General features: G+C 35.0%; 1 long non-coding RNA gene across 1 annotated transcript; it reads left to right on the top strand.

Moving 5' to 3' along the window:
• The first annotated feature begins 15,940 nt into the window (after window positions 1-15,940).
• Window positions 15,941-16,584, top strand: LOC136818019 (uncharacterized). The gene is made up of 3 exons (XR_010848183.1): window positions 15,941-15,986; window positions 16,195-16,261; window positions 16,516-16,584. It is a non-coding gene; the product is annotated as an uncharacterized lncRNA (long non-coding RNA).
• Window positions 16,585-23,153: the final 6,569 nt, after the last annotated feature.

Below are 23,153 nucleotides of genomic sequence, written 5' to 3'. Positions count from 1 at the left end.
ATTCGACATAAACTTCACAATGCCTCTGTAACTTCGAGGAGAAAAACACTTTTATCTCGACATAGAGATTTACTACAAAAATTCTCAACATAGAGGTCTTCTCTCTAACACAGCTCTTTACACCGTGATTATCAAAAAGCAAATGAACAAAAACGGAGTCGCTTCTGAGGCCACAAAATTTCTAATTTCCTAGGGGAATACATTAACTGTTAAAAATATCTAAGACAAAAAATGCAATTAAAATTGAACTAGAAAAACAAAAAGAGCAGTAATAAAAACTTAATTTGCGTTAACTGTAAATTACCATATCATTGTATGACGTCATATAATATGGGACTATTCCCATAACATTAGATGTTGGTAACTACATACCAATTTCTCTTTTGTCCAACATCGACAAATTATTTGAGAAACTCATCTATTTCAGACTCTCTGATTTCCTTACCCGGCATAATTTTTTTTTCAAAAACCAATTTGTATTCAGAGAGCATCACAGCACAAATCATGCAATAATTGCTCTCTCTGAGTTAGTGAGAGATGCCCTTCATAATAAAGAATTTGCAGCAGGTATTTTTATAGATCTCAAGAAAGCATTTGATACTGTACTTCACAGTATTCTTTCTTCATAAACTTGGTCATTATGGCGTCAGAGGTAAACCTTTTGATCTTATTTCTTCCTACCTCAGCAATCGAACCTATAGTACTCTCATACAAAACACGTTATCAAATTCTATTGACCAAAAACATGGAGTCTCCCAAGGATCAGTTGTAGGTCCCCTCTTTTTTATAATATATATCAATGACCTCCACAAAGCTATCAACAACCGTACAACCATTCACTTTGCTGATGACACCAGCCGGGTCTGCAGAGACAAATCGTTAAAAAAATCTAAATGCCAGTGTAAATAAAGATCTAACTCAACTGGTTCATTGGCTCAGAGCAAACAAAATCTGCCTGAATGCCTCCAAAACAGAACTTATTCTATTCAAGTCGAAATCCAAAAACGTTACAAAAAAGCTAAACTTCAGACTGAGCGGACAGAAGGTTGAACTTTCAAGAACAGTAAGTTATTTAGGTGTTACTATTGACGAAAACCTGGACTGGGACCCCCAACTTTCTAAGACTACTTTGAAACTCTCAAGAGCAGTTAGTATGCTTAGTAAATTGGGCCACATCTAGACTACAAAACCCTCCTATATGTGTATCATGCTCTTTTTGAATCCCACGTCAGCTACTTTATACAAACCCTAGGTCATATCAAGATCACTTCCTTTGACAAGTTAGAAAAACTCCAGAACAATGCACTTAGGATCATTCACTTTAAGGGTCCCCGTGAGTCATCCAAACCATTTTATATCAATAGCAGAATTCTAACTAATTATAACTTTAGCTACCTTAAAAAATAAATTTTTAAATGTAACACAGTACATAGTTTTAGCTTTAGAAGGTCAGTGTAAATTGTTTCTTTATGATCATCCACGGTGAAATATATAGTTATCTTATCTTTTCTGTTATGTTTTCTGAAGGCGACTGAGTGTGAGCTCTTAAACACGTGGAAAGTCACTATGCCAGTCACAAGTCTGGGACTTCGGGTTGTGTTTGTATGTTTTTTGATGTATTTGATGTGTTTGCTTTTGTATTAGTCCCCACTTTGTATGTATTTTGATGAACTTGTGTAATTGATTGTATGGAAGTGTGTTTATCAAAAAAGTTTTTTGCAATTCATTGTTTCTCCACAATTACTTTTCTTCTATCTTCATTTGGATTAACTTTTTGCTAACCTGATAACAGCTGTTCATAATTTTCTTACGTGCACGGTAAACCTCTGAAGGCACTTGAAAATTATACATCTGAGGAAAATAGTCCTCCCGCGGAAAATTTTACAACAAGAATCTTGTTGTGCGCCAGAAAGTCAAAAACTGATACGGCGCCCTATTCATAAACACAATCACGCAATTTTGTTGTCATCCCCAGTCCTTTTAGACGAACGCGGTCCTTACGATTTCGAGATTACATATTCGTCAGATTGTATGTTTTCACCCATCCCTTTAGAGCTTCAGCGTGGTGGGCAGAAAACAACCACAATCTGATCTCAGGTTACTTTTTGCTAAATTACCCTCTGTTTCGGAATGATTCAAATATCAAAAATACCAAAAAAATCGTAAATATACATAATTGACAAAAATATTCTTAACTTCTTTTCGTTTTTATCAGTTTGAGTTATTTATATATCAATACTTTTCTTTTTTCTAAAATGGCAGATATTACATATCTTCACTAAAATTTGTATTTGAATATACATTGCAAACTGTTTTGCAAATACTTCTCATATCTTTTTATTTTAGACCTACACAGGGTCAATGTTTAGGCTCTCCATGAGACAATAGGATTTTTATAAAATGAAAAGGGTCATTCAATTATGAACAACAAAAGTTGCATAAATTTGCTCTGTGAACTGATGTAACAGAAAAACACTTAACAAAATTTTTGTTCGATAACTTGGTAATATCATACCTCAGAAAAATTTCTGACCAACTCCTTGTCTAACATCTCGCCATTGTCTTAAAATGGATAACCACAACTTTTCTCGATTTACCACAAAATGTTGAGGTTGTGGTCTTCGGCGGTTTTCAAGACTTTCTTGGAATGATTTTAACGATATGTTAGCAGGTTCCACATCTTTCAGAAATTGTTTAATTGCTTGCTCCATGTCACCATCACATTAGTCTAATACCGTTGACAGGTCGGCTTCATTTTTATCTGGAAATACATGTCCTTTAAGTCTGTAATACATCTTTGTCGTCCCAGGACAAGTGGATATTGTTCTTTGTTATTGTTTGTTTCCTGAGAGCAGGATTGTATATGAGTAGCAAAATTGTGGAGCTCAATTTCGTTGTTACACTTGGAACATTTTGCAAGTACATTACGTTACTTTCACCTGTTTAAGCCTGGGCAGTTTCAACGATGGTAGAGTTCAAAGGTGTCACATAAATAGTGGTATTTGATCCAAGCGTTTCTCTTAAATAGTGGATCGAATATCCAGGCGGGATTTTTTCCAATGGGCGATTAAACATCCTCCGACTGTGCACCTTTTTAACATCATAGCACCATCTTGAGTCCTTAGAGGGAATGTTGTGCTCAAGTGATCTAGGAATTCAATATGCGAAGCATTTTTATCAGTTTACTTGATTTTTTGTAATCCAAGTCCACAATTAACCAAATATTCTTTGTATTCTCGAGGGATTCTCGATCAGCAGTTTGGTCATCCTCTGGTGACCCAAGGCAGTAGAATTTGTGTGACCAAGGAACCAATTTAGTTGGTTTTTCGTAAGGGGCAAAATGCCGAACAGTTGAAACACCTGAATATAGAAAATGGATAATCTGTACAGAAAAACTGTCTTAATTAATTTGGTCTTTTTTCGTTTCGAGCACAAGGTTTTTTACTACACTCGCCGACCCAAACAAATGGACTTGCAATGTTTTCAATTTACAAAATGTAAATGATTCATTAGTATTATACAATAGTTGCATTGATTTTAAGATTTCATCATAAATTCTTGTGCATCAACTATTATCACTTTTTCGACCCCTTAAATTCTGAAATGTAGTCTGCCAATAAAATAACATTCTCATTAGATAAACTTTCCAGAATAAAGTAAAAATGTGCACAATCAGAAAAGATTTCAGCTTTGCCTCATGAAGCCCAACTCCAAGGAAAGCGAGAAAAATCTTGTGAGGAAATCTAGGATTATTGCTATTATATGATAAATTACAACCTATAAGGTATATATTTCATATTTATATTTTTATTAACAGAAATTTTAAGTTTTTTCACACTTGTATTTTTTCAAACTAGTAGTTAGCTCAGTTGTTGTTTGAAAGAGAAACAATGTGGCATGTCATGAGAAAACATTAAATTGCTCCATATATAATACATACACACTAAAGTTTAAAGCTATACAACTTCACAACGAAAAAACTTGAGAGAAACACGAAAACTTTAAACACAAAAATACAGAGACTTGAAAAATAATATCCTCAACTACTTATTCCTTTCATTTGAGTTCCATTGAAGTATAATGAATATTATTTCAACACAACAGGTTCTCAGGTTCTCGCACCATTTTGTTATAGCTCAAATAACCAATCATCATAAAAGTCATCATCACTGACAGGTTTTTGAGTCTCAGCATTTAAATCTATCATTTCATGGAAGGGCATAATACTTGCACAGACTTCCAGTTCTTGTTCGAAGTAACCGTCTTGAATGTCAAAATCCTGAAACACATCATGCACTATGCCAGGAACAATTAATTGTATTTTGTCATCAAATAGCTCAAAGTTATCTTTCACGAATTCTAAATAAAAGATACAGCCACATTTTTCGCATATTTCATTTATAACTTGAATTGGTATTGTGCTTGTTACCTTTTCAATTGAGAAAATGCAATCAGATTCATTTATATCATTATAGTCTAGTAGAGGTCCTTTGTGCTGATGATACATCTCACTTTTTCATCAATTTCTTTTGTCAATCTTTGGTGCAGAGTTAGTTGGAAGAGGTAGTTGACAAGTAGCACAGCAACAATTTTGCTGACATGTGTCACAACAATCATGCATTATCTCTCGAGACAATGGGTGATGAGAGAAAGTCAACAACATTATTTTCCTCCTACATTCAGTTTTGTTTGAAATATAATTCTTTAGATACTTGTCCTCCTTGGCAAGTGCATGGTCACATACTCGCACAAATAGCACGCACTCGCATTCTTTGCCATCCCATCCAGCTCGTCCCATACCTTGCACAAAACTTTCCATGTCGGAGGGAACACCATAAAATATAATAGTCCTGATGTCTGGGATGCTGATACCCATGCCAATGGTACAGGTGCCAATGATAAGATGTATTGAGCCATTTACTTTAACGAACTCTTCCATAACAGCCTCTCTACGCTTCCTTGACAACATTGCATGGTATATAGCAAAGGGCAAGGGGTTATCAAAGTCTCGAAATGTCTGAGCAAAATACTTTCGGATCTCTTTTGCTTTATCTATGCTTCTACAGTAAATAATAGCTTTGTCAAAGTCTTTTGTCTCACGTTTTAGGATGTTTGACATTGTTTGAAACACTGGCATTAGTTCATATCCAACGTCTTCAAGAATTAATTTTGCATTAAGTTTGTCTGGCGATACCTCTATTGTATCAAACTGACTCAAGGACAATATCTTCTGGATTCCAAATTTGGTTTTCTTATTTGCTGTAACTGTCAAACAGAGGAAAGGCTTGTTGAAAAAATCTCTTAATTTGCCAAGTTCACTGTAAGCTTCCCGAAAAGGCTTCTTGCGAGGATCAGCTGATGTGCAAAAAATGGTATAAAGGGGCCCCTATAAAGAAAAGGATGCTTTAATATTCAATTTTCCATTCGACAAACATAACACATGGAAGGCTCTTTTTGAAACTTTATCTATATATATATTTAAGTAGCATTAAACATGAATGCTCAATATCGCTACATAAACCAACAATACCTAATAATCTAGAAGATGGCTGGTTTCTGGAATAAAGAACCCCCTAGCACTAATGTCAGCCCTTGCTCCATCCTCCTTTATAGCGCCTGACACAAGAAGTTCACCAGTAATGGGCTCCAGCTGAGGTTCAATTGTCACGTCGCTTGTGACATCATTCAGTAGGAAAGCAATTGTGTCTCTAATTTCGTTTTGGCGTTGATACACGAAACCTCCCTTTGGGCACGACAATGCATGCTCGACTGAGAATCTCTTTCCACAAGCACATAGACTGGGAAGCTGTTTAAGCTGCCATCTCTAACGAATTGCAATCGAGTCAAAAAATCCACGTTTCGTTAGTACGAGTTGCTCGCTCTACAAAGGTTTTGCTGTCAGCCAGTTGGGAGCTCCCTTAACTTGTGCTAAGTCGTTTGCTTTCTTTTCCTCTAGTGTCATTTCAGCTCGGATGTCGTTAAGAGTTTCCTTCTTTCGTGCCTTCTTTTTCCTTTTTCCTTTTCCTTAATCTTAAGCTGGTTTCAGTTCCTGGTAGCTCTTTCTTTTGTTCAATAATATTCTCAGTCAACTCTCTACTTACAGTCAATGAGTTGTTAAATTCAATTTTTGCTATCTCAGACATACTATGAATACCGAGACCCTCATCTGACTGGTAAGGCTATGAGACGACGTTCCAATGGGTTACATATGTGGCCTTCCGTAATGGCAGGGATCAGTGGCGGCCTGGCAGGGGGTGCAGGGTGTGCAGTGCACCACCCAGAAAGACCTGAGAGGGGCGCCAAAAAAGCTTTTCAAGGGGGCGCCAAAATTCTTTTTGATGTTTAGTTGGGCGATTTTGCGCCCTTTGACACGTTTTAAGCGCCTTCTATAAGTGCAATGTAAATTATTTTCGCCTGCGGCGTTTCGTTTTATTTTACGATTTTTTTCAAAGCTACTATCAACATTGAATTGCGAAAAGTCAAAGCAAGAGAAGTGTTGTGTATCCACCAGGGGTTAAAGAGGATGCTCACCCCCAAAATGAGAGATTGATCGAAACTGCTCGCTGTGGTTTTTGTGGTCTTATGCGAACTAACTTTCTCCTTTTTAGAATATCTTATAAGCTGTTTGACCTTTCTTACACCAAATTTTTTTGCCTGCGGCGCCACAATTACAAACAACCCTTATTATTGCCAAATTTCGAATTTTTGGGGCCTCTTTCAGCCATTGATCTTTAATGGAGAGTAAAGTAAGACCAGGAAATAACAAGGAAATAGATATCAAATTATCATTACCACTTACACCACCTTCGTATAAATAAAAGTTTGCTCAGGGAAACTTTGCTTCGAATTTCCATGAAGCCCACGGCTAAGCCCAAGGGAAACATTGCTTGCTGGGATCGCCTTCTCGGCTGCCGTAATCTTGGCACGCAGTAAAAATGGTAGAAGTGTAGCGAGTGGAATTCTAGCGAGTGGAAATACAAGCGAATCGAATAGAATGGACCGAATGGAATGGCAATTTTTTATCTATTGCAATTAATTGAAATAAATTAATTGGATATGGATTGATTCCCACAATTAATTGGGCCAATTCTAAAGTATTGAGTATTCAAGATTTGATCATTGATGGACTGTTTTTTTCTTCATCAATCAATTGGGCCATTCCAGAATTTGTTTGAAACTGCTCTGGCTCTGGGCGACATGATATGGGATTTCATTCCGAGGCAAAAGTGTGCAAAATTTCCAAGGTGAGAGAAGGAAATGTATGAATTTCCAAGGCAATTGAATTAGAAACGGCAAAAAAAAGTGGAATTTCCGATGCATTTTGCGAAAGTACATGGATTTTCATTGGAATTTCCAACCACCACTGGAAAAAAAATCTGCAGAGACGGCCTAGACGGGGGTTCAGTTATCATCAGTTTGGGTTAGGATTGGAGCTCAAGAGTCACAATATAAGGCCGTAAATTACACGCTATAGGTAAGTATTTGTGAATGACAACTTTTTGCCGTGTCTCATTGCCATTCATTAATCATTGGCACAAGCGGTTAGGCATAGGGTTTGTAAACCAAGGTTGCTTGCATTTGGTGGTTCGAGCCAGTTCAGAGACCTATTTCACCAGTATATACGGGCAAATTTCAGGAAAATACTTAGAAAACAGTTAGAAACACTACAGAAAGTCAGAAAATCAGGATAGTAGATAGGAAAGTAGAAAATAGGGTGAAAATAAGAGAGGATTTGGTGGATGATATCGTTTGCCAAACGGTGGTAGGGGCTAAACCATTTTTGCTTGATTGATTTTTCAAAAAATACTGAGGGCTAGCTTCGGTGGTCATCGAAAAAATGCTCTGTTCAAGTCGCAACAGGTGTTAAAAATGAATGCGGGCGGACGGGCAATTGAAAAAATTACTGGGTTTTTTTAAATCACATCAGTCATTCAGGGTCGGGTGGTGATGCGAGCGTCAGAAAATTGTTTTTCCCGGATTTTTTTCCGCATCTCTGCGCCGGAAAATCAGCGGAAAATATGATGCAGTCGGGTTACGTGAATAGAACAATTTTTCAATGACCGCCTTGCTAAGGGGGCTAAGTATTGTGTAATAGAACTGGGGGCAGAGATGATAGGTTACATGTATTTTAAAATATGTTTAAAAATTTTGCTTTTGGGAAGGATTTAGCCCTCTTGAAATTTTTTTTGCCTGCGCCGCAATAATTTTATTGAAAATTTTTATGAAAAGTTTCTTTGATATTTTGCTTTGTGAAGGTGGGGGCTATGTTTCTAGAATTTAGCCAGGAGCTATTTTCCTTAGCCACCCCTGAAAAATGCTGGGGGCTGGACCCCTCTGCACACTATGGCTATCGAGATCGATTGTGATCAATAATATCATTTTTCAGCCCAATAACAATCAATCGATAAGCAATCGAGTCTTCTTCCTTGAAATGATTAGCAATTGTCAATGGATCATCAACGAGCGAAATCAATTGACATCTATTCTACACTGAACAAAACTGTCAGGTGTTTGTTTGGTGTGTTACCCTGATGTGAAGTCGGGTAACTTGCATCAGTAGAGGGAAACTTGCATAGCCATTAAAATGACTGACCAATCAAAGCAGCAAAATTTCAAAAAAAATTAACTATGCAGCTTCGCTCGCAGCTCTGCTCTAGCATTTTGTTTTTATTTAACTTTGTATTTTTAATGACCAGCAGCCAGGTCATTCATTTGAGGGCTATGCATGTTAGCCTCCATTGATGAAAGATACCCGATCTCACAGTATAATGCCAAATATCTTGACACTAAACTTTTCTTAAGGATTTTGTCACAACCCTCTGACTCTGGGACAATTGATTTACGACCTGTCCAGTGATTGGATTCACCAGTGGTAGATTGTTTTCTCATTCGACACTAGACATTTCCTGTCAGGGTCCCTTAGTATGGAATGGGATGTATTGGGAAAATGTGGCAATAAAGTGTATAAGTGTTTTTTTAATTTTGAAATATTCAGTTCCAAATTGATTGCTCTGAAAACTTGGTGTCTCTAGATTCAGAGGCTTCATCCTAGCTGTCTCTTTACAGCATTGAGCATGATTACTTTGCCCTTACCCAGTACACACAGGATAAATAATCTGTCTGTAGCTAAATATAGCTGTGGTTGTAAAAGTGATTTCCAGCAGAATCCATAAAGCAAGCTAACAATAGATATAATGGTTCAGAATAGACAGATAGCATTTTCACCCCCCTATGTTTGGGTAGGGGGTGTGTGTGGTCTTCAAATTCTCATACAACCCAGTGAAAATTTCAAGCACTTTTTCGTTGCCGTTATACAGTCAAAATAATTGAATTGAGTTTTAAAACTCAATATTTGACTGCAACCCTGTAAGAGAAGGGGTTTGAAAAAGTCTAAATTAATAGATGTTTATATAAAATGAATTTGCCAGTGTTTTTTTGTTTGTTCCTTTGGTTTTTACAATTTTTTTCTTTGAAAAGAAAAATAGATTTCAGCTCAAATAGCTTTCAGTTCAAATAACATTCAGTTCAAATAGCATAGCGTGGTTCGTGGTTTAAACCACCCAGAAAACTGTGGACTGATAGGGGGTGTTCAGAAGTTTGTCAATTCTTCAAACCATTCAATTCTGAATCAGCAAGTCTTTTTGATTTGAAATTTTGGACAAGGGGATAAGCCATAAAGGGTTTACTTTTTAGAGAGTTTCTAACGTATAATTTTTCAACTCTAGAACAACCAACTCTCATAATTATAAAAACTATGCAGTGTGCTTTTTTTCAAGGTCCACTCACTGTTAAATAATATAATTGTTATGCTACTCTTACAAATATTTTAGATAATACTCAAAGATGCCAAATTTAACTTATAATCACCATGGAAAAAAGAAGTTGCTAGGTTCTACAAACCTTTTGTACAAACCGACATCAATAAAACCAGTCCAGGAAGATTGAAAAGAAAAAATCTTTTAATTCTCTTGAAAATGTGTCTATTGTATTGTTAAATAGACTGTTGGCATTGAGTGAATGAATCCAATTAGCATCAAGAAAAGGAGGATCGTGTTATATTTTAAACATTTTTGTCCACTGTTGATGTCACGCATTTACGCCTCTGGAGACTAATAACATTATCCCAGAAATATTTCTTTTTGAAGATTGATAGAACGTGTGAATCTGTGTGGATTATATTGTTGCTGTAATGCTACAACAAAATACCAGTATATGAAAAAGAACAGTTCAATGTGGAATGTCTGGTTGTTGCCTGATTCACATAATGGAATGATGACAAATATTTGTCTGTCTCTGCCCCTCCATTTATAAATTTACCAACCCTTTACTTTTAGAAAAAGTTTTTGTGTTATGACAGTACAGTGTACAAAATCTACAGAGAATATTTTTAAGCTACTCAGAATAGTGGGGTTTTCTTTATGAAGAAATAAAATAAATGAAACAAAACTTTAAAATTTAGATGATAGAAAAACATATCATCCCATGCTTCAATTTTCACTTTATCTAAATCTAAAACGTTATTTTTATTCATTTGTATTATTTGTAGTTATTTATTCCTTGTCAATCAATAAATTAGTCTTGATAAAAGCTAACATGTTGTATACATATTATCCAAAGAGTTCTTTTTGAATCAGATCTAAGATAAAGTCAACAAGGAATTATGGAATCTAGTAATTGTGCCGTGTCAGACTGCACACGAGCGGGGAATGGTTTGGAACAATCAAAATATCGGTAGCATGTCAACTATCTTTATTGATATCAGAAGGTTCAAACTAGAAAAGTAAAAAATGACAAACATAAGGACTAGAAAAACAAAAAACAAAACAGAAATTTTCTAAGTTCTGAGGCTAGTGTAGTACTAGCCAAAGATGGCTCAGAGAAAGACAAGTCTTAAGACAAAACACTATTATCAAATTCATTGTATAATTATATGATGTAATAGTATAAAGTAAAAGTGAAAGATAGACTAAAAATATCTACCCTAACCTAAGTCCAGTGCTGTGCCTCAACACTGGAAGTGCTGTGCCTCAACACTGGACTGGTGAGCTGACGGGAGAACAAAAAGCAAAACAAAAACAAAAATGTGGCCATGCAAAAAGGTTGCAAAAAGAGGAGTGGCAAAAGAAACTTACCAAATTGGCCACATGTGTGAGCTGGTGAAAATAGCCAAAAGAAAACATATGAGGTGTGTGATCATCAGTGTGGTGTGTGCAAGTGTAAAGTGTATTAACAAAAATAAAAAAGTGTATTAAATTTGTTGCATCCTCTCAAGAAAACATACATCTTGTCTCTATGAAGTATTCTCAAGAATGAATAGAAAAATGACACAAATCAACTCTTATATGCATGTGTGAGAAATCACTGCAGACCAATTATAAACTAATTATAAAAAGAGAAACGCTTTTTTATAAGAATATTTAAATCTAAGAAACATATTTTAATGCAAAATAAATGTGCTTATAAAGAAAATAGAAAATGATACTTTTTATAGGAAACAAAGTATGTGAAATATTTTAGCAAGAAGGAAATTATTTCCCCTTTTCTAATTAGACATTAGTTCATTTTACAGTAATACATCTGCACATGCATCTGTTGTGAAAATTGTGAGAAAAATTAAAGGTAGAAATGGACCAGGATGGAAGAAAAATGTAAGCAATTTTTCTGTCTGTTCTTTACTCAAAAAATTCTGAATTTGATTAACCCTCTCCATTTTTCAAATATCTTTGTGAGAAATTAAAGAATGGTTTAAACAAACTGGCGTTTTCATACAAATTACAAATCATATTTTCTGTATTTTATCATGAGAAATATTTCAGTTCACTCTATGTTCGGCTTTTTGAGATCCGCAACGTTATTCTCATCTACAGATAGAATACATAGAGGATCCAAACCAACGTCGGGCAAAGGAAATTGATAAAATCAACACAATTTCAAGAAATGTACAGTATATATAATTTTTGTATTGCTGCTATTAACACTGACCTTAAGATTCCGAGTAGAATAAGCGATTAATCACAAAGGAGATAATACGTTTTTTTATCTTTTTCAGATGAAGGAAGCTGGGACCCTCGCGAAGATGCCAGTTTGCAGTTTTTGGTATTCCGCACACGATAGGAAAATAAATGCAGAATGTAAATATCCACAATATTATCATCCGTCAATAATGATCATGAGGAAGTGTTGACTAAATCATGAATTGGTTTTCATGCCAATTTGCCATTTTTTAAATTTGTAGCCAAGAGCAACAACAACATTTTAAGCCTTTAATAATAAGCCTGTTATATTTTTTTTTTTTTTTATTTAAAATTTATTCGACTTCAATTTTTACAAAATTGTTCTTCCGTCTAAACTAAGAATTATAAAAATGAAAATGCAAAAGATATAAATTATTAAATTATTAAATATAGTAAAATTTTTATATTGATTTAAAATCTAATTAAAGAATGCTAAAGACACAGGACTGGCAAGAGATTGAATTAAGGATGAGATATAGGTATAGAGCTAGGCCTGCTGGAAGTCAAGAAAACATGGACGGTAAACAAAAGGCTGTAAGATTAATAAGTCAGTAAAGAAAAAAAAATATTTATACCGTAAAATACATAAATAATTAAAGTAACAAAATATTTATAATGCTAATTATAATCACAGGGATAAAACCCTGGCTAATGCTTTATGAAAATAATATTTTTTAGCTTCTTTATTAAATTCTTCTAGAGTCTTTAAAGATTTTATGTTTTCTGGCAGATCATCATACCAACGAGCTTGACATTGAAATGTACCATCATTAACAACTTTGATCATTGGTTCTTTGAGTGTACAGCGAAGCTTCTTACTAGGGTTAGAGAATTCGACATTTGATAACTGGGATGATTTTTATCTCGACGTGACTTGTGAACAATTTTAGCGGTGTTAAGTTCGATGTACTCTTTGACTGGTAGCCATTTTAGTTGAATTACGTCATTTAAAGTAGCGAATCGAGAAAGCACGTACCCAGCTGCAATTTTTTGGATCTTTTGAAGACGTTCTACTTGGTACTTTGGAATTTGCGCATAGACAACATTGCTGTAGTTAAGCTTGGATAATATCATCGTTTCAGCCAGAGTCTTGCGAACATGAAATGGAGTAAAGCGACTGAATTTTCGTAGTGCTCGTAATGTTCCTTGAGAGGATTTGATGATTTCGTTGATATGTGTTGACCATGTTAAGTTATGATCAAGATAGACACCAAGCAATTTAACGTAGGTTTTGTGCTCGATTGATCGGCCAGAGCAGCGGAATAGTTGGCTTTGATTTTTTGGAAAATTCCTCAAGCGTTGAGAATGAAAAATGATGAGTTGTAGTTTGTCACTATTAAATAGTAGGTTACTGTCTTTTGACCACGACTGAAGGTTCTCAACATCCTTCTCCATATCCTTGATGGTTTCCTGCAAGTCCTTGAGTTTACAGTGACGGTAAAGGGTGGTATCGTCAGCGTTATAATACAAAAATGCATTGGAAAAGCTTTTAAATTAGTGTGTTTTTTTCAAATTCTCTTACTTATTACGTTGCAGGCTCAGTGAAAGGACTTGAAAGCTTCATCAACGACCCCGTTGTCATTGAAAAGTTCAAAGATGCCGTAAAAGCAATGCCCATTGAAGAAGGCTAGTTTTTTAACCATTTCATTCATTTTATTTGACTATCTTTATTATTCAGGATTTTGATTATATTTCATTGCAATATCTTACTGAAACATAAGTAAAGTTTGACTATCATTCCATAGATTTTCCTATTCTCTCATTAGAAGAAGAAACTTGTGAAGATGTTGGGAAAGAATTCGCTCTTGATTTGCCTCTAGATTACGAGAGCTTAGGGATGCTCAAGAAAAGAAAGCTCGTCCGAGAGATCGTGAAATTCGATTGTGGTATTTATTTGATCTCCTTTATCAATGTGAATTATCGATTTGCTTTAATCAGCAACAATTTCAATATTATAAACATTTAAGATGAAATTATTGATCATAGTGAAAATCGAGAATATTTATATGAAGTAGAATTCTCATAATTTTTAGCTTCAGTAGGACTGGCATTATTATCAAAAAATTTGTATTCATAATTTTATTAAAATTACCAGAATCTACCGCTACACGTTTGACATGGTCGGATGATATCAAACCGTCTTGGTGGCCGCTGGACTTGCCCTTTGTTTCGCCAGATGTTGAAAAGAACAAACCCACCGTCCATGATCTGGACAAGGTACTTCGAAAGTTTCATGACGTCGAGGCTAAAGAAACAATGGTTGGTATATTGTTTACTCATAATTTTCAGAAACTCTGTTTAAAAGTTGTTACTCTTTTTCTCAAATGAAAAGGTGAAAAATTAGCGAATTCTAAGGAACGGTTGTTAAAGGATGAAATGCATTTATTTTCCGTAAAATTGTTTCTTCTGGTGATTACATATTAAATGAATGGTCAAATTTATATGAACATTGTATCAACTTGTTACATTTAAATCTATTTCTTCAAAAGGAGGTATTGGCTAAGGAAACAATGCCCAATGCAACCATCATTGAATCCCTTGTCAACTGGTCATGTGGTTGGTTGGTTCAAGGTCAGATGGAAAGAGCCAATTCTCGCATTAGGAGCCAAAAACATATCTCTAAGGTAAAATGATTTCCAAACTGATTTCATTACTTTGTTGTCTTTAAAAAAAATTTCTTACATTTGTAGTGTTTGATGAGTATCATTATTGCATTATATTGCGATGTTGTGATTTATAATACAGTACTTTTATTCAGGACACCCTGTATTCCCTGAACTGCCAAAATTCGAGATTCGCAACATGCCTAGATGAGAAAGCGAATCGTTTTAAATTAACCTAGCTTTATTTTATTTTTTAGGCACAGGAGTCGTTTAGCAGAGCTAAAAGAGCTGAGAGAACCCGTCTATCATGTCAACTTAGCTAAATGTCTCTCTTGGTTGATTTTCGGGTCTGTTGATCAAGAGAAGCTCATTTTAAAGTTGGGTACAATAGCCACTATCTTATCAAAGGAGAGGTTCATTGAATATGTAAGACTGCAAAAATTTCTTTTTTCAAACTGATTCAATTCGTTTGCCCCGTTAAAACAAGTTTTTGTTTGAAGATTCCAAGTATGTTAGTTAGTCCATCTTTTTTCAGATTGAACACGGTCGTCTACCGATACCGGCGGAAGAGTTCCGGCAGTTATTTAAGAGCTTTTCAAAGGAGGCTTTGGAGCAAAGAATTGTGGATGATGCATCTGCAAACAAGTTAGGTAAGATCATCGAGCAGAGGTTTTTCATAGTAACTTCATAGCAATTGATATGACTGATACTGATATGAAAAAAAGATATTACTTTCAACATTTTCTCCAAAAGACAAACCTTCGAAATACACTGACAAAAACGACAAACGTGGCACAACATTGACTTGGACAAAAAATTTATAACATAACAAACACAACAACTGAACGACGCTTTATTGATAATCTGTAAGTAAGTTTTATCTTTCTTTGTTTATAATAATATAAATTGGGACCCAAGTGAATTCGGAAAATCGGCCTTCATTGTGAAATTTTTATTTATTCAATCCGAAAAAAATCCAAACTAAAATTTAATGCCTGTAAAACTTTCGATTCAATTTCGATTTTGCTTTTATGTCATTTCGATACTAAGTTTCCCCCTTTTTTAGATATTTTACATGTATGTGCGCTTGGGAGATATTTCGGTTGGAAAATCAATCTGTCAATACTTTCTAAGTTTTGAAGCTACTTAATTACTTTGCATGATGCTAAAAATTTAATCTCGCTTTAAATTGAAATAATATTTCCTTTCAAGGGCCTATTGCATTTGATTGCGAACAACACAACCCATTTTGCCTTTTGCAAGACACAGATATTATCAAATGCCCGCACTGCCTTTTGGGGTACCATTCCGCGTGTGTCGAACGACTGGCTGACTGCGGTTGCATTCATGCGGATGAAGTAGAGAAACGGTTAGTTGGAAATAATTCTAAAGTAATTCACGCAATCTTTTATTTTAACAACTTTAACCCAGAAAAACACTAAAATGTCAATGTTCGCCTTTTTATTCTTCCAAATTAATGGTTTTAAATTAATCTCGTATCTTCCATTCATAGAAAATTTGTTTTTTGAAGCATTATCGTTTATCTTCCACCCTAATAAAGCGTACTTTTATCGTAGGGTCAAGTCGATTCTTAAGGAGAAGAATATACAATCCCTCTGGACAAAATATTTACCAGACATCCAGGTAAAGCCACTGTCTGTTTTGTATTTAAACCGGTGTGATCATTTCACATTACCTACAGGTTATCTTTTTTAAAACTGTGGTGATAATGTCTAACTGAAGGGACATATTTTTGGTATAAGAGTCTTTGGGAAATATCTATCTTGGCTATTAGATCTAGTTGCAATAGTTTTAATTTATGGAACTATCTAAGTTTAAAGTATTTTTATAACACTTTAATAATGCGATCTGTGAACTTTTTTTCTTGATTGCTTTAGAAACTGGTTCAAAAAATCGATGCTCCGACAGATGTGAATAGGAGATTGAAAATACTAACTGATCAATGCGTAAGTAGTGTCTAAAGAATTAAGAAATCATTTAGTTGGCCTTCCAGTAAGTACGGAGTTAAACGTCTTGCAACATCCTTGTTCTAGTGAGTAAATTTCGCGACTGGCCTTCAAAGAAACAAACTTTCACAGTAGAAAATAAGCCCTGTAAAAATGTTTATCAATAGATTCTTCGAGTTTTAAAAGACTTTTCTCGAGAAAATTAAGTTGTTTTCGAAATTTATTTTATATCAAGCGTAGTAAGTCTAGCATTGACTTAGCGAATGAGAGAAGAGAGAGAAGCTGACCCTCTGATATCATCGGACTGCGAGCCCTATCCCGGGATAGTTTTCTACTCCTAGATAGGGGAATCACAGCGCTTACCAGACATTGTACTCTGTGCTCGCGACACATCAGAGTCGTGCTTTATCGATGATGATACTCGCACAGTACGGGAGCACCTTGCGTTCTCGCAGGTACTGAACATATGAGTACCATCACCACACCACACTCAATGTCCAGCATATCTCCCCATACTCATAGGGTTGACCCTTTTCAAGTGAATCGCAGCACTGAGTGGGAATCGTACCCTGACCTCCAGCACGGAAGTCAAGAACAATTACCACTACACTACTGCGCCCCTTAGCGAATAGGGAGAATAAAAGAATTAGTAACACACAACAAAAATAGACCTTAATACATGGGATTCACCCATAACCAGCATTGATTTCTTCAAACTAAATGAAAAAAATACTTCTTCTTTTCTTTTGTAGAAAGGGCTTATCATACAGAAGATAAGTTCGATACCGACGATCAAAAGGGGCCAAGAAGAACTTTTTTTGCCTGAGGTAAATATCCAAACAGTTTGATTAATATTGGACGAAAATTCACCATAACGTCGTTCTGGGGTAACAAAGCTATCACGTTTCAAGCCAATCCAAGAAGTATTTGCCCCTCTAAGCCTTTTTTTTCATGTGAAAATTCTCAATTTTACGTCTTGATTCGCGAAAGTTTATGCTCGCGAAAAATATAATTCCGTTAAATTCGCGAAAGTAAATGTCGTGAATTTCGCGATTTTTTGTCTTCGCGAAAGTTTCTGCTCGCGAAAGTTTGTACGCCTAAAGTACACGACTTTAGTTACAAATGTATATGTGTTATAAACAGGTTTATACACGAGGAGTGTCATATTAATTGCACCTTTTTTTATTTAATTTGTCAAATTCCCTGAAATACCCCAATAAGAACAGGATTAGAATAATTTAAGGTACCAAAAAATCAAATCACTCGAGTCTCTAAAAAAGTTCACTGTTTTTTACTAAAAAGTGTATTTTTTAACTTGTTTTCTTTAGATTGTACAACTCTTTGTTAGGAAGACACTCGCCCGAGTATACAAGATGACTGACGTGTCGAATCTCATGGTCCAGCGAGTGTTATTTTAGTATATTTTTACTTTATATGTGGTAAATTTTACCCATTTTTCATATACTCCTCTGGCTACTAGTACTATTAAACTTCTGCTAAATAAATCAATGTTTTACAGTGAAGTCTATATAACTCAATCACGCACGGGTAACGCAACTTTGTGCCCTACCTACCCTCTACGATGCATCTTTTTTGAAGCATGTCGATCACATCCAGATACTTTGAAAATGATAATTAACTTTTCCCATTTACAAAATCCATACAATAGGAACATTTATACAATATTTTTTTATTTTATTGGTGCAAACCATGGCTACACGCTCTAAGTACATTGTTCTCCTTTTTTGTATCCCGGCACACCCAATATTTTTTATCTTAGGCTAGTAATGTTTTGATTGTGATGATTTTTACCTTTAGTTTTTAACTGTGGAAAATTTCGAGGGCTTCTGCCTTATCATTCCTGTATTGCTAAAACAGAACAAAAAGAACAACAAATTTCATAACAAACGATAAATTTCTCGTCTCAGTTTCATAATATTTGATTACTGGAGCACTTGAAGCTCGAGTCGATTATATAATCGCTTGAGATGCCTTGGAGTTTTTACAAGATACTTCACTAATTGGTCATTTAAAGTGATAGAGATGACGCGTTCTTTAGAAAAAGTAATAAGATTCTTTTATTACATCTTAACAACCAACCAAATCAAATAGGAGCATGGCCTTAGAACAAGAAATCCTATTTATCCTTTTAATATACGAACTGAGCGTTTCCGTAACACTTTTTTTCCGTACTGCATATCTCAGTGGAATGTTCTGGGAGGTAATATACGAGATCTACCTTCAATTAAAACTTTCAAAAGAGCAATCTATGAATTTTTGAGACCCAAGCAATCTCATATTTTTGATGTTCCTGACATTCAAGGAGTGATCTTTCTTAATCGACTTCGGGTCGGTTTCAGCCATCTCAACGAGCATAAATTTAGACATGGCTTCCGTGACACTTTAGACCCTTTCTGTGGTTGCCGAACTAACTCTGTTGAAAACACTCAGCACTTTCTTCTGCACTGCTCTCTATATTCCCATGCAAGACAATCTTTGTTCGACAAACTTCAGACCCTAGGCATTATTTTTCATCCGCTACTTAACCCTCCTTTTTTCTGTTGGCTTTTATTATATGGGGATGAAAGTTTGACTTCAAATCTAAATAAATCTATTCTTTGTTCTGTTGTTGAATTTCTTAACGAAACTGGAAGGTTTAGCGGTGCTTTAGGCTTTTACCTAACAATTGTAGGTTCCTTCTCCAAGATTTTTTTTTTCTTTATTTACTTATTTATTTATTTTTCACATAGTCTAGTACCTCTGGCGATATAACGTTAGTTCCTAGCGGGGGGAGGGACTATATTTTATGTTTAATTAGTTTTGTAATATATGTTCGTAGGTACACGTGTTTTTGTTTCAATAAAGAAAAAAGAATATAAGAGCATGTAAAAACTCCAGCTTGTCCCAATCGCTTGGACTCTTTGAAGAAATTGAGAGGCTTTATTTGTAGTAAATTTTACACATTTTTCATATACTCCTCTGGCTTCTACCAAGAATCTAAATTTCTAACATCTAATGGTATTTTTGTCTCAATCACTCACAGGGAACGCAAATTTGTTCGAGTTAAGGAAATTTCGGGTTAACTGAAGGGAGCACAAAAATCGAGTTAAGCGGAGAGATTCGAGTAGTAGAGGTTCGTATCTTATTGAAACTCAGATGTATATACATTTTTTTGTTAGTTCTGATAATGAGCTAAATTTCAGATACTTACAGAACGATCAAACCTAGAATTCGTGACTGAAACTCTTACTCTTCCTAAATAAACAACCAAACTTATGACGCAAATACCAGCATGGCCAAAACCACATATTTCACAATTTGTGGCTAAACACCAATCACTCGAAGTCAACACCAAAAGACAAGCTTCGAAAACACATCTCTAAGTGCACGCCAGTTAGAGCATATACGTCAGAACTGAACAAACATCCTAACCTAAAAGCACATGACATTAATAATGAATAACGTCAAATTCTACATCAATCGACAAATTCAGAAGACTTCAATCAACCACGATAAACCATTACATTATTGATAAACTCGGATCCCGACTTACTACAAGGAAGCGTAAGACGTTCCATATAAAAGCTAAGCGCTAGGACAATTGACGTGGATTGTTGGGTCGGTGCAAGAGTAAAGCTTTTAACATTACTGAAGTAGTTGAGCTAAAATTTAAAGAAACATTGAACTGTTAATAACTGGGATTTATCAGAATTGGTAATAATTAATATTGGACTATGTACCTTAATTGGAATTAGACAATTCGCAGTGACTCTGGTTTGTTCGTAAGCGACAATTATTATTATCTTGAAAAATATAAAGAATATCTTATGATAACTCACGTGTACTGACTACTATTCTTAGAACCCCAGCTTTCCGGAGTCGCAGATTCAAATCCAGAATCGGCGTAATAACAGTTCAACAATTTCGAAATCTGATGAATTCGTACACAGCTGCGTATCTGTTTACTCCGCCTCGGGCTAGACCTCCGTGTTCGATTTTATCTAAACTAACCTTAAATAGTCCCTTTTTAGCAACCTTGTGTAGATAAAATTTTATTATAGCTTCAATGTCTCAAAATCCCTTTGAATATAAGTAAGCTCTGAATTCTGCTTAAAAGATCAATTTTTAAAAAGAAGCTACGTTGATCTTTATAAAGCATTGTCATTTCCAGACAGGCATCTACTTCTAGTGTTCGATAAAAATAATTTAACTTGTCACTCTGGGTGTACGGGGATTATCTCCAAGATAGTTGTTTTGCTTAGGGAGCTCTCTTAGTTGTTTTAGAAAAAGAGACGTACCCTTCGAATAAATATTGACTTTACCTAAAGAATCAATTTCAGGTGATGCATAAAGTTTTTGTACCCATTGATGCAATACAACAAAACATTGAAATATTTGCCTTTCTCTTTGTTTTCTAAGTAATGGAATACGGAGTTGGAGTAATCTATAGAGGTCAAGGGCAAGTCCAAAAATATTTATGTTGGAATTATTCTTATCTTAAACTAAAAATTGAAAAAGAGCATCAGAAAAGAGATCAAATGATGTTAATCAGGTGGCTGCGATGACAAAGTTCTAGGCCTGGTAACAAATTTTGGAAAAATAATGTTGGGGGTGCGCCAACCTCGTCCCCGTGTATCCCAGGCTTTATTTACGTTAACTATGAACGCCAAGGAATACCGCTCCAAACTCCAGTTTTTTTTTACATTTTATATTTTATCAACCGTGTTTGCAGAGAGCTTCTGAACCCCAAAAGAAGTTATATTATTAGGCTTGATTGACGGTCGTGGTACGGTCGAATTTCGACCTGCTTTTACGAAAAGAAAATGCTTTTTACATCAATTAAGTATGATTGATACTAACTATGATAGCTTCTGAAGAAATTACTATGGCTATGGGCTTGTATCGTCGGATTTCGACATCTAAGACCTTTTTATGTATTTTATATCATTTAAGCATGCTTGACAGCCTTTGAACCCCAAAATACTAAGCCCATTATACTTTCAATACTAGACTTTTTATGTATTTTATATCATTTAAGCATGTTTGATAGCCTTTGAACCCCAAAATACATTACTATGGGCTTGTATCGTCGGTTTTCGACACCTAAGCCCATTATACTTTCAATACTAGACTTTTTATGTATTTTATATCATTTAAGCATGCTTGATAGCCTTTGAACCCCGAAAGACCTTACTATGGGCTTGTATCGTCGGTTTTCGACACCTAAGCCCATTATACTTTCAATACTAGACGTTTTATGTATTTTATATCAGTTAAGCATGCTTGATAGCCTTTGAACCCCGAAAGACCTTACTATGGGCTTGTATCGTCGGTTTTCGACACCTAAGCCCATTACTTTCAATACTAGACGTTTTATGTATTTTATATCAGTTAAGCATGCTTGATAGCCTTTGAACCCCGAAAGATGTTACTATGGGCTTGTTCGTATTGAAATCCAATAATAATAATGGATATCATCGAGAGAGAATCAAGTAAAAAAGACAGAGAAACAATTATTCTATCAGTATTTAATCAATATCATAGTTTGGACACACTTTGACTACAATCGTATGCTAGTTGACAGATATTCGAACCGAGTCAAACTGTATTTATTTGTGAGGTTTTTTATGGTCATGGTACACTTTTTGATCGATCTTTTATGCTTTATTTTATGGTATTAATCATAAAAGTTGGAAATTCCTCTATCTATTTGAAACTAACCACATGCAGTTGAGTCCACGAAAGATGCAACGAATTCTAAGGGATGACCTCTCTACCTTTAAAATTTTTGATTCCTTTATGAGAGAAAAAGTTAGGAAAAATCACTTCACGCCACCGAAGTTTATCTGGCGAGTGATCACTTTTTGCTAATCAAAAGTAAGTGTTACAATAGATCTTATCGGAGCTTTTGATTTTTCTAAAAAAGCGATGCATTGTGGGATTGTCTTGGGGTATTACAATAGAAATCTCGTGGGGTTTTTATAAAAATTCTGGATTAAAAGTAAAATTTTCCGCTAGATTTAAAAAAATATACCACTCGAAAACACAGAAATTGCTAAATCCAATCCGTCATAAAAAATACGACGTACATTTTAAGGCTTCACTTTTTCTTGCCTGAGAAAGGTTAAAGATTCGCCTCTAGCCCTTTGGTTCTATTTCATTTGAAGGACCCAATAACAACAAGAATAGAGGGATGTTTAAAAATAAAATAAAAAATAGGTTAGATTCTAAGATTGCATATTATTTTTTTTCATTTGATTTCTATACCAGAAAAAAAAGTTACAATGTTTAACAAAATTATCTGGCCGCATATAAGACAGTTGAGTCTTAAGCTTCTTGGTAGCAGCATTTTGTTGCTCGTTAATCTGACTGTTCAGATTTTTAAACGCTGGATACTTCGCCAAACAATAACCGAAGGAACATGCTAAAAATGAAAAAAGTAAGATGAAATTAAATTGTAAAAGTGCTTTTATCAACGTGGTTATACCCCTTCTTCCTATTTGGGAACCATATTTTTGATTGAGCATAGAGACTAAGCATATTTTGTGAGATTGCTAGATGTCATAGAT

This window comes from Clytia hemisphaerica, unplaced genomic scaffold, assembly GCF_902728285.1.
Source record: "Clytia hemisphaerica strain Z4C2 unplaced genomic scaffold, Clytia hemisphaerica genome assembly, whole genome shotgun sequence".
NCBI classification, from domain to species: domain Eukaryota; kingdom Metazoa; phylum Cnidaria; class Hydrozoa; order Leptothecata; family Clytiidae; genus Clytia; species Clytia hemisphaerica.
This window is presented reverse-complemented; position numbering and strand designations above follow the sequence as displayed.